Source organism: Crassostrea angulata, chromosome 5 (assembly GCF_025612915.1).
Source record: "Crassostrea angulata isolate pt1a10 chromosome 5, ASM2561291v2, whole genome shotgun sequence".
Lineage (NCBI taxonomy): Eukaryota > Metazoa > Mollusca > Bivalvia > Ostreida > Ostreidae > Magallana > Magallana angulata.
In genome coordinates this window covers 37,862,588-37,879,036 of record NC_069115.1, presented here as the reverse complement: position 1 = coordinate 37,879,036, position 16,449 = coordinate 37,862,588, and positions in this window count along the sequence as shown.

The following is a 16,449-nucleotide window of genomic DNA, read 5'->3' as shown; positions in this document are numbered from 1 at the left end:
CGACAGACATGACACGTAAATCAGCCATACCTCGCAGAGGAAACCCGGCAGGGCTGATTCCTGCACCACCATTTTATTATTTACAAACAATTTGGACATATAGCGATGTAAAACGTCTACAGATTAAGCTAAACTATGACTGCAGTTTAGTTCTCTGAATACGAGTAACACGACTTAATCACTAGTTATTACATCAGAGAAGCTATTGTTGCAAGAACCCCTCGGCCAACTTGTTCGCTGCATAAATCAGAATTACCGACCACAGATTGTATAGGCACCCATGAAACTTTTGTTTTACAGAGTGCCTCGAGATCAGCATTAAGTTCTAATTTCACTTATGCGTGTTTAGTGTCATCTAAGAAACGGTTAATGAACGACAAGTTGGACTCAGTTTGTGGCAGATGGAGGGCTTTAAGTATTTTCTCAATTTTCCTCTTTCGTTGGCCGCGATGCAAGAGATGAATTAGTTGACAAGGGTTCGACAGTGAATTGTCCCTTTCGGGGGTGTGAAATTGCAAACAAGTCCCCAAAATCACTAAACACATCCTTATAATTTTTATATTAAATAGCAATAATTGTATTGTGTAATTTTTTTCTGCGGAAAATCGTGAAAATGGATTACCGTGCAACTGCAATGATGTCACATTAAATAATGATAGGGGGACATTGTAGTCGAAAGTTGAAATTTTAAACTGTGTTTGCAAAGTCATTTTGAAGCATTCGTCGATGAGGAAAAGCGATAATTTTGGTCTTTAATTCGCACGATCTGCCTAATGGTTAAATAAACGCCCAATACATCATACAGCTAGTTTGAAGAACAATGGTTCCATGGATTAACGTTATGGTTCGTTTATTCATTAGAAATAACTTTTGCACAAAAAGTAACGGGCATCGAGTTCTATGCTGTCGAATCATGTATGCATGATCTATCAGAATTGTATTAATTGAAATTAAACACAGTTTTATTTATAAATATTCATCAAAGATTTCTTGAAAGTTTGATTCCATAATACTTTTGGGGGTATGTAATAAGAGAAATTGCTATGCTATACATACAAACAGTCTATAATGTAATACAAGTTTACAAATTATTTATAGTAACAAACTAATTGAAAAAAAATCAACTGGTAAATTATTTATACATCATTGCGGTTTGAAAAAATTAAGGTTTGTGTGATTTCACGGTATTAGATTCCTCGTAATAAAGGTTGTTTCCAATAGATGTGAAAAGTAATCCGATATTTCATACCCCAGTAGTTCAATGAATAGCATTTGTGTCAGTCTGTTGACATCTTTAAACGTTATTTATCGACCTAAATTAAAACTTATAATCCTTTTTGCTTTTGAAACCGCTGTAGCAAGGAAAAACAAATAATTCCTTTGGGAAACATGTGTTTAATATTTTGTAACTTTGTGGCTTAGTTTCTTGTTTGGGGTGAAAGTCATCAAAAAGCTACATGCTTAACGATTGAAACAACAAGCCGAATGAAACTGTATCAATGCTGATAGTTTATCTAAACTTAATAATGTATTAATTAGAACGAGTTTAAAATAATTAGTCTTCAGAGATGTTTATTTACAAACTGCATATCTTCATTTTTAAACTGTGAAGGCAAATATATGTTTATCTCTTATAACTAGGGTACTGCCAAGGTCATAATGGAGAAACAAAATCTTAATATATTCTCGTCTGATGGGGGCTGAGGTTTTTATACATTGGCTGTCTGGTAGTTTCGCTATTAAAAGCATATCAGAGTTGTACACTTAGCTCAACTATCCTATAAACTGTTGTAGCACGACTTATTTGATCAAATCTGGTTTGCAAATGAGAAGTTTTCGTTCCCCTCTTTTTGCATACGATCTCCATCTGAAATTAAAGTATATAGATGGGGGAACGTTAGAAGTATCTCTTTCTCTCTCCTTCTATTTATTCTTAAACGTCTCAGGAAAATCAACATTGATTAGCTTATTCTGTGTAAAATATTAATACAGTTTCACGTCGGGAGTGATAGAAAGCCTGGGCTTCATTACAATTGCAAATGTGAAATCTGAATTGCACTCACAAAAATTTTGCATAACACTGAATGTTAATAGGAAATAGCACATCAGATTAACACTAGTTGTAGAAGGGGATGGATTCACAAAACGGAACGGTGTCCGAAAAATGGATAGAGAAAAATTGTGTACCTGGAAAAGGAAAGGAAATATGTTTAAAGAGAAATTAAAGGTGTGCAGCCTGACCACCGCGATGAAGTTAAGAATCCAGGTCAACGCGAGAAAAAGAGAAAATATGTAAATCTGCTGTCCCTCATTAAGTCAGGGCACGGGACTGTTTAATCCACTGCAGGGCTTGGTCAGGAATTCCGTGATTCTTTAAGAGTTTTCTGCCGGACAGTCAGTGAATTCGGATGCAGAAACACGGAGTAGAAGGAAATTATGCCCCGTTCAAAATTTGCTATGGTTATGCAGACGACAGCTTTCCACACGTAAGTATGACATACATCAATCAACCGTGTTTACCTGTGTGTAGCTCTGTCTCTTTGTCTATTTTTGGACACTGGGGTTTTATATAATTGTTCGAGTCTTCAAAGTTTGTCTTGTAAAAGGAGAAATCTCCGTAGTAGTAGTACTGTACCAATGCTGCGCATGCGTTTCCACAGGACATGATCCAACTTATCTAGTATCGGAGAGAAAAGGAACAGATGGGATTCTCTTTAAAGTCTTGATTTATAACAACAATTCATCAAATCTTTTTATTGAAGCAAAGTTGATTGTAGAGAAATTCATATTAAGACCTAAAGTTTTATTCATTTATCAACAGTACCGTTAGGTTTAAAAAGCAGAGATAATAGGAAATTTTTTTTGGAATGGCGACCAAAGGGGGGGGGGGGCGAGAGAGAGGAAGATTTGGGTATTAAAACCACTGTGTATAAAGATGCATAAAAGGAAATATGAACTGCTTCACACCTACTGTCGGCGTAATCTTTATAGAGTATTACAGATGAATAGCAAGTTTTGCTTCCAGGTTTTAAATTTCACACTTCAGAGGATGTTTGTCGCGAAGATTTTTTGAAAAGATTGCCTTTTCAAGCATACATATTAAATGCAATGGACCATTTAACTTTTCATCTTATTTTTCATCTCTAAGTGCCTCTCGCAGCAATAGAAAAATGCTAGGGGTCGCCACATATGAATACTACGGTGAACCGACAATCTAAAATAGTCTATCTTGTCAAATAATTTTTTCCCCTGTCGATAATATGAAAAGACGGGGTGTGGTAACTTTCGTTTTTTTCTCTTTCATTTCTGTAGAGAAATTTAATCACAGAAACGTTTAAAAGTCCCATCAAACCTTCAACACATTTTTAATAATTTATGTTATGATCTTATTTGGCATTTCCAGATATCATTTATTTAATTCGGTCAGTTTTCCTCCTATCTGCCTGAAAATCAGTGACACATGAAATAGATATATATTACATCTAGCAGAGATGGCAATTTGCTAGAAATTAAGTTTTGTGTGTAAAAATTCAAATATGTACATTAACTATCAAGTTACATATAACACGTTTTAAAGACAACATATATTGATTAAAAGAAAGATTTACTTCCCTGCTATGCGTAGAATAAAAATTTGAATATTTTAGTTATCTAAGTTTTAAGATAACAAAGAATAAAACCTTCACTTTTATAGCTGGTCTGTTTTAACCACAATCATGCATCTGCTACTCAGATACCGTGATAAAACCAAATAAAAACAGGAACAAAACGCCCATAAAATCCGAAAGACACAACAGAGATCCTTAAGTGAATCGGAACTTCTCGGACCTTTACAATGAAAAACAATACCACGCCACTCTTCAAAAACCTGCCTTTGTTCGGAACTTCTCGGGTCGTTACTTTCAAAACTTGCCTTTTATTCCAACCTCTCGTATAACCCCTTTAAAATGTTATGTCAAAGTCGTTAGAACCTAGTGTGGAAATGTAACACGATAGAGCGATTCCCAGGAAGTGGGCCCAGGGAAAAGACAGGGCAAAAACACCTCATGACAAAGCCACCCTGCTGACAAGCGATTTATTTCCCGTACTAAATATTTCCATTTGATGGGATGCCCGTTAAAGCAGAGATGAATTTATTTCTTCTCAATGGCCTCCAATTTAGAAGACGTTCAGTCGCAAATGACAGTTTCTGAAGAATTTGTAGGAAGCTAACTAATTAAACCTTAAAATAGAGGGTTTTCTTTTCCTTTAGAAGATTTTCTAGATGGGAAAATGGTTGTATAAATGTCTTAGAGATTTCTTCTCTTTTTTTTTTTACTGCTAACGCAAGGTTCGTCATTTAAATGTTATCTTTAAAGATTCTTATTTAAAAATATGTGAATGGTGTTTCATGTTGCAAAACTAGATGGAATTGATCTTTGTTTCTTCCCAGTAATGATATGGCTTATAACGTTACTAGGAAGTACATGTATTATGATATGGATTTGAAATTCAACAACAATTGATGCGTATTGAGAATGAAATTAGGTTTTTCAATGTAAAATTGAAATCAGAAATGTATCCTGTTTTGTTAAAAAAAAAAAAGACTGAATATAAAGTTTCTTTTTCCGTGTGATTGTCTCAAGGTGCTATTAAAAAGTATCAAAATAGTACAAAGGAAATGTATTCTATTATTTACAGTGCAGAACGTTGTTAGATCACGTACCATGCATGTGTTAAATAAAAGATGTGTAAATTTAGAAGGAAAAAAAATAAGCAAGTATCAAACACATTCAATATAAAAATCGCTTTGCAATCATAGGGGGAAACCGAAATGACTTTACAGAAATTTCAAAAACAGTATTTTCTCCAAGATTATGCCGAGAACATTGAAGTTAGCAAGATGAGAATAATAAAAAAAAGAGCCAGACGAAGAATAGCAAAACAAAGTTAACATAAAAAAGGGAATAAAGAAATCTCCCTGGACCAACCTCTTGGCCAACTTTTCCGGAACAATATGATTTTTAGTCTTTGAACGGAAGTTTTATTCATACGTTGTCTTGGCTGCCTTCGACTTCATCCGTCTTTTGAAGGGCCGTCTTTGTTCGCCATCGATTTCTAAGAGTAGCCCATAATATCCGTATCATAGGATTACTGCATTCAGACCCTCTCCACTGAAAGGGGCTTCTTCGGGCCGTACGTTTATTTCAAAGAGAACAAAGTCAACACGAAGTGATGACCGTAATTGAGCGGAGGAAATATTTTTAATTTAATCTGTTGGACTCGCAGATCAATTGTGCTACTTTGAGAGGAGGGAGAGAGAGAGAGAGAGAGAGAGAGAGAGAGAGAGAGAGAGAGAGAGAGAGAGAGAGAGAGAGAGAGAAGAGAAAAAAGTATAAAATATAATGCCTACAAGGCAAACCTTATACGAAGATATAGAGATGAGATAAAAACATGTTGCGCCTTGCATGTTTTGGCGTCAAATAAACCAAATCTATAACGCATTGTATTCTAATGTTCAATTTATCAATACCGCTATCCTTGAACTGATGCGACATAAAGAGAAGACCCTTTTTACCCATATTAAAAGATTCTATCAAAAAGAGCTTATTAAACTGAATATAAAGTTGGACTTTTGTATCTTAATTGACTTTTAAGTACATGCAAGGTATTAGGATTTGGTTGATATTGAACTAAATTTTACCGTCTAATAATCTTTAATTAGTCTTTCAAGAACAGATACGTACGCTGTTAAAACTTCTAGATTTAACGAACCAATTAACGAAATGCAACATAATTTTTTCTTTCACAATTTAGATAAAGTAAGTTCACAAAAATCACCAACCAAGTAATGACAGGATATACAAGAAAACACATTAAGAACTTTCTCTTCTTAAAAAACCCATTTTAAAATGCTTTTTGTATTGGAGAGAACTCCATTTATAAAGGTTATTTGACCGAGAAATTTGAAATCGTATCCTTGTTGTAATGTCTGGCCCAATACGGTTAATTCCATTGCAGGTGATATGAAACTATTTATCTAGAAGAAGAGGAAAAAAATTTCAACCATTCAAAGTCTAAAACTCGGCGAAATTATACATTTCTTTCTTGAACACAATAGGCCCAAAACGCACCTGTTTGTATATGATACTTGATGGTATCCTCAAATGTCTCCATTTTAACTTTTTTTTTTTGCTAAATTTTAAGATGAAAATCCATTATGTTTAACTTAAACATTAAAACTGGATGTAAAAATCGTAAAACCCAGCTTAATTGTTGATTGAAATTTGGAAAAAAGAAAAAGAATATCAAGGAATGGGCTTCATTAAACCGTTGGACAATGTGACATAAAATAAAAATGGAATCTGCTATCGTAGGATAATTATATCACAATGTACTATATCAGTTATCAAAGAGGTGACTGTGTGATTACCCAAATTACTACGTAATGGTCTCGATTTTCTATACAATACCACGCCAAAAGATCTCTCACCACAAAATTGTCTTATTTACCAAGATGACATTGCGAGGTTGTAAAAAGAAAACCGATGAAACACTTAACAATCTTTCTTCTTTTTTTTTTTTAAAAAAGTCTATCAGAAAACATTTTGTGGACTAGGACATTGCAACAGGTGTATCTGTGGATATCGAATAAAAACGCCTCCGATGAACAAGAAACTCTATTAAGATTCAAGTAGGAACTTGCAACAAAAATACTACCCAAACCTGTCCCCGACCTTCTGCGGCCGGAACGATACAACCGGGGTCTAGTTTCACGCCCTCCATTATTGTGTGAGATACATTTTCAATAGCATTTACGAAAAGAGGCATGTTGACACAAATTATAAGGGTAGCCCCGGGGTATTTTCTACGGAGTGATATTCAGCACCCCGGCAGATGATATTGGTTTATTTGGCCCGGGGACACCTTTTGAAATTTAGGTCTTCATCTTACCCCGATGTTAGCATTCAGAAAATATAAATCTTTTCCGGAATTGCTTCTTTCAAGCGTTTTCTGTGACTTTACAATTACCAACAGACAGTGTGTCTGTGACTTTAGACTTCAAGACAAATTCATCAAATAGATAATTCTTCCTTCCCCAAAAACCGTGGCTTAGAATTCCGCACTAAGAGGCTCTTAGTGCTAAGAAATTGGCCAATAATTTCGATAGTGATAAATAATACCATGTGCAAAAGTAAACGTATGACGTAACAAAACGCTTATATGGCTTCCTTGCCATCATGCGTACTTTTATAAAGCGTTCAATGCGACAAGCTTAAGCATTTATCAAACGATTACAACGTGAAAGTTGAAACTTTTATTTTGGGGGGATAAAAATAACGAAAGTCGCTGGTTTTTTCATCATTAAGGAGAAAAGGTTAATCATTCCATACGTGAACTATGTCAAGACCATTCATTTCTGTGTTTTTTTTTTTTAAATTCAAACATCTGCAAGTATATTCTTGTTTCAATTTTGTTATCATTCTAATAGAATATACAAAACGTTAATGGTATTGATAAACTTAATTTAATTAAAGTTAGAATATAGCAAGAAAATATCTTACTTTCAAAAACTTAAAAGATATTTAACCATAAAAACATAGTTACCGAAATTTCCTTTCCAATAGCTGCCGAGTAAAAAAAAACTTAGCTTGCAAAAAGTCACTATCATTTAATATTAAATTTGGTGTAACTTTATGCTTAACAATGCTAAAATACCAATGCATTCTTCGCCCGTTTTTTTTTAAAGGGTTTCACACATCCTGATCACAACAGACCCAAAGTGATTATATGGCTGTGATGGTGTCAGATTCCCCTGGTTTTGTCTGCAACACGTTTCTTTGAGAAACCGACAAAACGTGCACCCCGTTTCGGATTCATGTCTTCTTCTTTGGGGCCACGCCCTCTTTTTGTGAGGTCCGACATCAGAGCCTCTTGATTACGTGGGTTGTGAGAAAGACGAGACGCTCTGTTGTCATTGTGTGTGCAATGGTGGGGGTAGTGTTCTGTTGTAGTAGACATAACAAACTATAACAAAGGGACTCGTATATTATATACTAGTATTAATGTCTGTTGAAGTAAAGAAAACTCCAGAGTGTTGAATGCGCAGATTACGTATATTTTGCTTATTTCATAGGGCAATAAAATTTTCTTCGCTTTATTGTTATGTCAAATTTTTGAAGTCATCACATCAAACCAGAAAAAAAAGTTAAGAGGCATCTTAAACTATCTTCTATTCGCGCATTACTCATAACTCATCCTTTTACTGATGTAGCTGATCAAAAGAAACACCATATGTGTAGTATATCTGATAAAAGTGCAATAATATCTACATAATGCATTATAATACATGTTCCAAATATGGAACTTCTAAGTTTTTGCCTTTAACGTTAAAACATCGATTCCTACTTTGGAAAGCCATTTGCTTAGCAAAATCAAAGCCTGTGACCATCGTCTGTGACGTTTTTGTACTGTTACGTACAAGACCTAGTAGTACCCAGTATAGAGACTATAAGAAAAGAACATGTCAACACACTATCACGGTGTTTAAAGCCTCTATGAGCCAGGTCAAAATGGCGATATAGACATCAAAATATGAAGGAAGGAGACACTTACCTTTGACCCTGAACTTTTTTGCACCCCCATTAAAGGTTAGCCGATGATAACCAATGGTGCTCCATCTGTCGGACATTTTGGTCATATAACTGACGGTCTTGTCCTGACCATGGCATAACGTTAAGAGTTTATTTGCAGAAGACGGGCATTAACGAGTCATTAATCAACAGGATTATTTTAATCTAAAAATAAATCCGCTGTCCTGGTACCCGCTTTTTACCTTGCCGGAGAATATACCAAAACGTAAAACTTGTTCCTGATTTGCAGAGACAGAAGTAGCAGGGTTGCATGAGTTCAGACATATTAGCAAACCCGATTCTGAACTTTGTTTATTTTTCAGCGATTAATAAACAAGTTCTGAAACTTCCATTTATATCTTTCGTTGACACGGATGTTAGCGCGAGGGGGTCATTGGGCATGCAACCAAAACCGCAAGGGCAACCAAAACTACTAGGATAGGATCGAATTAGTTAAAGTTCAAATTTCACCTTTTGAACAATTTGCCTTTTTGTAGAAAAACCCATAATTGGCAAAAGTTTACAGTAAAGGATAGAACCTTTAATAATCTAATATATGATGCTTAAGTTAATTTTACACTATTGATTTAAATTTATTTGAAAATATTTTGCAAAATGCTATTCAAGGTGAAGATTATTCGGGGTAAAGTTTGATAAAAGTTCAAAATTGACAGATAGGCATGCGCTCATCGCGTTGTATATCAGAATGGAGAACTGAAAATATCTTAACTTTGGTCTCCCCGGGAGCCATCTTGTGGTAAATGATATAAAAACACTCACAAGCCGTGCATGTGGAGCGACAATACAGCTCGTAATATACCTAAGGTGTTGAAAAGTAAAAACCTCATTTCGTTTTTTTTTTCTCTTTCGTTATGATTCTTTTCGTACGAATTGATCCGTAAACCTTATCTTGGGGTAAAGTGTAATTCGGTTAATAGTTCTTTTCTCTGGGGGTCAGAATCGCATTTGAAGAGTTTGATGAGAAGTGAATTTTTCACTTTGTCGTAGTGAAATGATAGAGTAAGGTTGTCAAGAATGTTGGAATGCCGAGGTCCCCCGTCCCTAAGCGAACTCCTGTCGTGGAGCACTGACATAAAACCCCCGACATTTTATTCTTTTTTTTTTTTACTTGGTTGCGCAGATGGCGATTTTAGTTGTATTCTTTTCATGTCCCAGTTTGGTTCTGTTATACCTCCTCAAAGTGTTTCTTGTTATAGTTTCCCATAGGATGTCAATCTATATTCTAGTATTTGGTAGACATTTTGCATTTTACTAAAACTTATTGGTTAATTTGGTGGTATGGTGTCACCGTGAATTTCTTATTTGTTGACCCGTGCTTAAATCCAATGAATCTGTAGAAATTCAAAGCCATGTATATTATAGAAATGCAGTTATGAATCTCTCAAATGGTGTTTTTATTAAATGCACATTGCCAAAATTAAATTAAAGAAACTTTAAGTCAAAGTACTTTTCTCATAATTTCAATTTGCCGAAGATGGGCAGACTGATACATTGCAGTAATTTTTTCACTGATAGTTATAATGTTTCATTTCACTCGTATTTGTTTTAACATTTAGCATTTTGAAGTGACAATACGTACTTTATTTAAGTATTCGTCGATGATGACGAATTACTATAAAATGAACAGAATATACTAGTTTGCTAAACAGAACATTAACTGAATTACAGTTTAAAAAAAAACAATACCCATTTTAAACTAAACATATGACACATTTCTCTTTTAACCCTTCTTAAAATTTCAGTTCGATCTTTAAAATTCTTTGAGATCTTTGAAGAGGGTGTGATATGGTCATTCCTGTATCATTATAAACTGGCTGTGTTCTCTATATACATGCTTGCGTTTTGGTCACTCCTCTATCACTTGTATTCTCTCTCTATATATATGTTGGCGCTATCCATCTGATGGTTGACCGCAGTAAAAACGTACATCCACTGACCCAGTCCTTGCCAGTTTCATGATCATCATTGTCAGTATGATTGTCATAAGTTGTTATTATTTCGATAGGACCTGTGACATAAAATCCGATAATATCCCTTCTCTACAACAAATTCCTCATTTTTTATGTCAGCTGTTGTGTGTACTTTCACTAGCCTTGTGTGGACGGATACATAGAATAATAATGTTTATAGTGGTTCAATGTAAAAACTTTCAAAATGAAAAGATTTACTCAACCAACATATACAGTTTCAGATGTTTTATACCTTTATTTTTCAAGAGGATGTCCATGTGCGGTTCCAGGAAATTCTCCCCCCCCCCCAGCCCGGCTTATAAAGGGTTTAAAATCTCATATGATTAAACTCTCTCTCTCTCTCTCTCTCTCTCTCTCTCTCTCTCTCTCTCTCTCTCTCTCTCGCTCTCTCTCTCAAACTCTCTCTCTCTCTCCTTATACTTTCCTTATACTCTTTCTCTCAAACCTTTTATTAAGATATGATTCAACGTCATTTCCAATATCTACATGCTTTTTTCATCTTTTTGGTATATCGGAGAAAAATACCTACATGCATGCATTTTTCCATAAGGCAAACATAGATCTGTCTGCATCTGACAAGATTAATCTTTTAGTTTTGTCGACATCGTTGTAGGCCAATAGTATACGTCATACTTTGATCGAAAAGGTATCTTTTATTACTATACTAATATATCTGACACCTCCATGGTCCTCCATGAAAGAGGAATTGCAATAACCCAAGGTTCTGTATTTGCTGATTGTTCACCATATTTATCACTTCAAATTTTAAGGTTTGAAATAATTTGTTCAAAAGGAGGGCAACATGCATTGCATAAATTAAACATAAATAATATTCACAAGGACGGTGTTTGGTAATTATAGTAATGGACACGATAGTGTTTAAGAAAAATATGGAATGAGCAAACTTTATATGATGTACCATTGTAAAAATACGTCAAGATGTCGAAATGTGTAAATTCATAAATAACACGTGTGGGCATTATGAAAAATGTTCCACAGAAGTTAAACAGAAAGCGTTCGGCAAACCGTGTCCAGAGCTAGCGCTCTTAGTCTCTTACGCGTTTTAGAAAAAAAGGCGGGAAAAGAAATGACGACTTGTCATAAACGTCCATCATTCCCAACGCTTTCTGTCAATTCGTCTGAGCACCACTGACCGCAGTCAAGTCGCTGATGACCCTCCAATGGCGACCGAGGCTTCCGTGTTCAATACGCCACAGGTACAAATGTGAAGTCTCGCGTAGGTGATTAAAGTCTCGGGGGACGCTATAAATTACACACTACAGTCCACTACATGATGAATGAGATTTTCGCAAAACAGCGAGGCATGATAAACAGTGCCCCCCCCCCCTTCCGATTTTTTCAAGTTTGAAATAAGCTTAATATGATAAAATTATATCAAATAAGAATTATTTCAAAATAAATTTTATAATTGCCTATTCAAAACGTCCAGTAACAAAGTTTTATTAAAAGTATGTTTAAAAAAAAATCAACAAATATATTTACTATTAAAACGTCATTTAAGTGTCATGTTGTAAATTTTGAATTTACCGGGTGGCAGTAAATACAAAATTTGGTATTTACTGCCACCCGGTGAATTCATAATTTACAACATGCATATGACATTAGCCAGGAATAAGTCAGAATATAAAAAAATCATCTTCAGCCACTGTGCCTTGGACAAAAAAAACCCCTAACAACCCTGAATCACCTTTATGCTCTTGTACAACGAGGCATTATTAGGAAAATTAAAGGTGAGACAAGGACTTCCAGTTCTCGTAAAACAGCCTGTAGTGAAGATTAAGTGTAAGAATTGCCAATGTATCACCTGATAATAGTAGGATATCCTGACTCGGTGTCAGTATTTTGCATTTTGTGTACTTCGGCTTTAGCGAGTACTCTGCTCTCTGTGTCTTTTAATAGATTGACTTTGATTTTAAAATGAAATATAAATTGTTCTAGTGGCTTTTTTGGTCTGGGTGTAATGAAAAAAATCAATGTACTTTTGAAGTTTACAAAAAGAACTTAGTTTATGGGAAAAAAAAGAGCGTTTAATAGCCAGTGCATATCGGTCTATTTACCTGCTTCTTTCAAAACAACATTCTAAATCATATACTTAGTAACAGAAAACTGATACCAAAACGTATACAACAGATCTATATCATTATCTTCACATAATTTTACTAAATTAGTATTAAAAACTACACATATTTGATAAGAGAAGCAATGAAAATCACTTGCATTCTGAAATATTTTTATTTTTTGTGTTTATTCAACATCGTTTCTTGTTTCAATACTCCGAACTCATTTTTTCTAAAAAGCAGAACAACACCAAATAATATCCACGGCCATTAAGCAACAATGACGTCATGAATTACGTAAATCATTTATCACGTATGTTTTAGGTCATTTTTTTCCGGAGAATTTAGTTGATTGACAGCGAATGCACTAGGCCCACTAAGATTATACAGAAAACACAACTTTCTAGCAGAATGCTTCATACTATTTTCAAAAAGACTTGCTTTAGTTTTGGTTGTTTTAGATGAAAGTAGCAAATACTCTGCTCACGAGGTTTACAATAGAACATATATTCCGGTTTCAGACCCTTTAAGAATTATCGATTTTACAGAAAAATATTAGCAATGTTTAAAGAGAAAAATTCACATTTAGCCAACTTTTAAAAAGAAAGATGTGTTTAAATGCTATTGTTAAATGCATTAAGATTTGAAAGGACAGGATCTAAATGTAGTCGATTTTGAAAAGCTGCAGTTGTATTCTGAAAATAGACAAGCATTGGTTGCTTTCATAGCTACTGGATTATAAAACCAGGAGCGATGTGCAAGCCACAAACCTGGAGAAATTTACATAATCCAACATAATAAAGAACCTTTAAAAGTTAGATTTATGGACTATTTAATGACGAAATGTCCATTTTGTTATTGTCTAAGCCTAAGACAGTTTCCCATGTTGGGCCATATAAAGATGTGTATCGATGCAGCCTGATATTTATCTCATATCTCATCTGCCATGGTTGGCTGAATTGATCTCGTCACTGGCAAAATTTTTTGTGGCATTTGATTTTTGTCCCGTCATCAGGGTAAGATCTTGCACGATGTTCCTTTTCAAATCAGACTGCTTTTTTTCAATGCCTTAACAGACATTTATTCTCGTAACTGGCCTGAAAAACAACATATGTTTTATGCACATCCGATGGTGTTATGTGACACAAGCTATTATGGATGTAAACTATCTCATAGATTAAACAATAAAACTCATATAGCATGAAGTTAAGAAACAGCTGATGTTGAATGCGTCTGAAAATGCGCAAATTATCTATGCAATCTTAATAACCAATCATAAATTTATTGCACACAGCCCAAACGATCGTTAGCATATGAATTCCCATGCACCATAAAACTCGGTGTAATTGTCTCTGAAAACAATATGATTGCTGTCGTGCAACAACCGTTAAGATAATAATCCAAATAAGTCCGATACTAATCCTCAGATGACCCCGGCCGGCGCACGCAAGGTAAGGTCTGGTCAAGTTTTCTCCATTTCACCCCCAAGGCCTCAGAAGGCTCAGCTGGACAGATTTGCTCTACGGTAACGTGGTATAAATCCATCACCTTGTGTGACCGCCGAGAGGTCTCCTTCGATCCCGGGCCTTTGATTATAACCCTAAGACTTCACATAAACGTTGCGGTCTGTCGGGTTCATCTTATTTGAAGCTATAAGTGTAATGGTTTTGATAGCCTGCGTTTACTACATGCATGTATGTAGTTTTAGATTTCTTATCATTCTCTTTTTCGGAGAGAGAGAAAGAGAGAGAGAGAGAGAGAGAGAGAGAGAGAGAGAGAGAGAGAGAGGGGGGGGTAATAAGGTCATCAAAGAGTTAAGACTTGTTCGTTTACATGAGATATTTACAGTACTGTATGTAATTTGTCCAAATATCTTAAGAATTCAAATATCTTAACTGCTTTGTTTAAATCAAATAAATACGTTTCAGGCAAAAACATCCAGTAAATAAAAAAATCGAAAAATATGCCCTAAAATACACACCAAAAAATGTGAATAACCACAGTAATATATGAATGCCCTTTTATCGTTAGAAAGCATCAATAAACTCCAGATTTAGGCAGGATAGCAACACCCTAGGGTACACGTGTTGAAATGTGGTACTCGTCAACCTTGTCGATTAGTGATCCTGACCCCCCGGGGCTCACTCCTACCGTACTACATTCCATATCCATCAGAAAACAATGCACGGAAGAAACCCATTCGTTTAGCCCACTTTTTAATACTTCCCTTTTTTCATTAATTTTTCAACAACAAAAATATGCAAGTGCCCTGTGTCTCCAACGATGGCGTCGGATGGAGACATTTTGTTGCAAAGTAAAAAAAGAATCTTTAGTTTTGTTAAAATACCAAGTAAAATTTCAAAAATGAAAAAAAAAGCAGATCCCGCTAATCTTCAGAGATATATTCATAGTACACATCATGATTGCTTTTGCAACATTGTCACATTTAAACTAATTTTGCGTCGAATGTAGAATATGACTAAATTATTCTCATCACATGATCTACAAACATCATATATATATATATATATATATATATATATATATATATATATATATATATATATATATATATATATATATATATATATATATATATACACACACCAAAGATGAATTGCATTGGCTACAATAATGTTGTTTTTTATGTACATGAAACAAGTGTTTTACTTTAGGTGATCCTTTTGTATTTCATTCAGTAATATATAATTTTTGTAGCTGAAAAATGACTAATTTAAGTTCTACAAAATTTGTAGATTTGTTCTTAAAATAATATCATTTGTACCCTTAGCCAATTGCCAAAGATAAATGTTGCTTTTTAGTATAAATGAAATACCCTTAGTCTCCAGAATAAGGGTAATTTGTTTTTTGAATTACACTGCAAGACATTGTTTTCTCATGATTCAAAACTGTGGGTGTCAGTAATTTTATAATCATCCCAATCTTTTCTTCTTTTATGGCTGTAATTCGTAGTATTTGCACCTTAAAACATAATTTAAGTTAATAACGTTCATTTTAATTTTTGTTGAAAAAGCCATCTTCGTTTTATTTTTGAAATCTTAATTATGCCCTATAGGGTGTTCAGTGTGGAAGTACAATCTCTATACGAATAGCTGAGTAAATACAAATGACACAATGTAAGTATAGCTGTTAATGTTTCATAAATATATAATTTTTGATATGCCATGCTATTTATACTGTTTACTCCTTGCGGCTCATTCGAAATTCAAACTACAAAATTCGATATACGAGATTCGAAATCCAATATCTAATTTAACCAATCAAATTATGAATATAAAATCATGTACACGAAACCTGGCAACACCAAATAGATCTAAATAAAGACCATTCGTACATGCTCTTTCTTTCAAATATATGTTATACATGTATTATTTATTGCTAAATGATTACTTGAAGAATTATTTCAAACATAATGAATAGTAAAATTAGTAAAATTAGCATATGCTTCGCGAATGATGTGTGCTCTCCCTAATACGTTTAACTAACCTGAGTGTAACCCAACCCCCCCCCCCCCCTCTTTTTTCAATTTTAACCCGGATTTTCTCTTCAGGTCCAACAAATCATATATATTGTCGTCATACCCAGTCAATAAAGGTGAAGTGTTCCCTGTTCGAATCTGCTCTGTATATCGTTATTGAAAATTTCTTCTATTTGATTGATACATATTCAAAGAACTAAATCCTACACATCTCCATCTTAATTTGCCAAGCTGTTCCTTTATTCCTCAGAAATGGATTAAATGGTTCT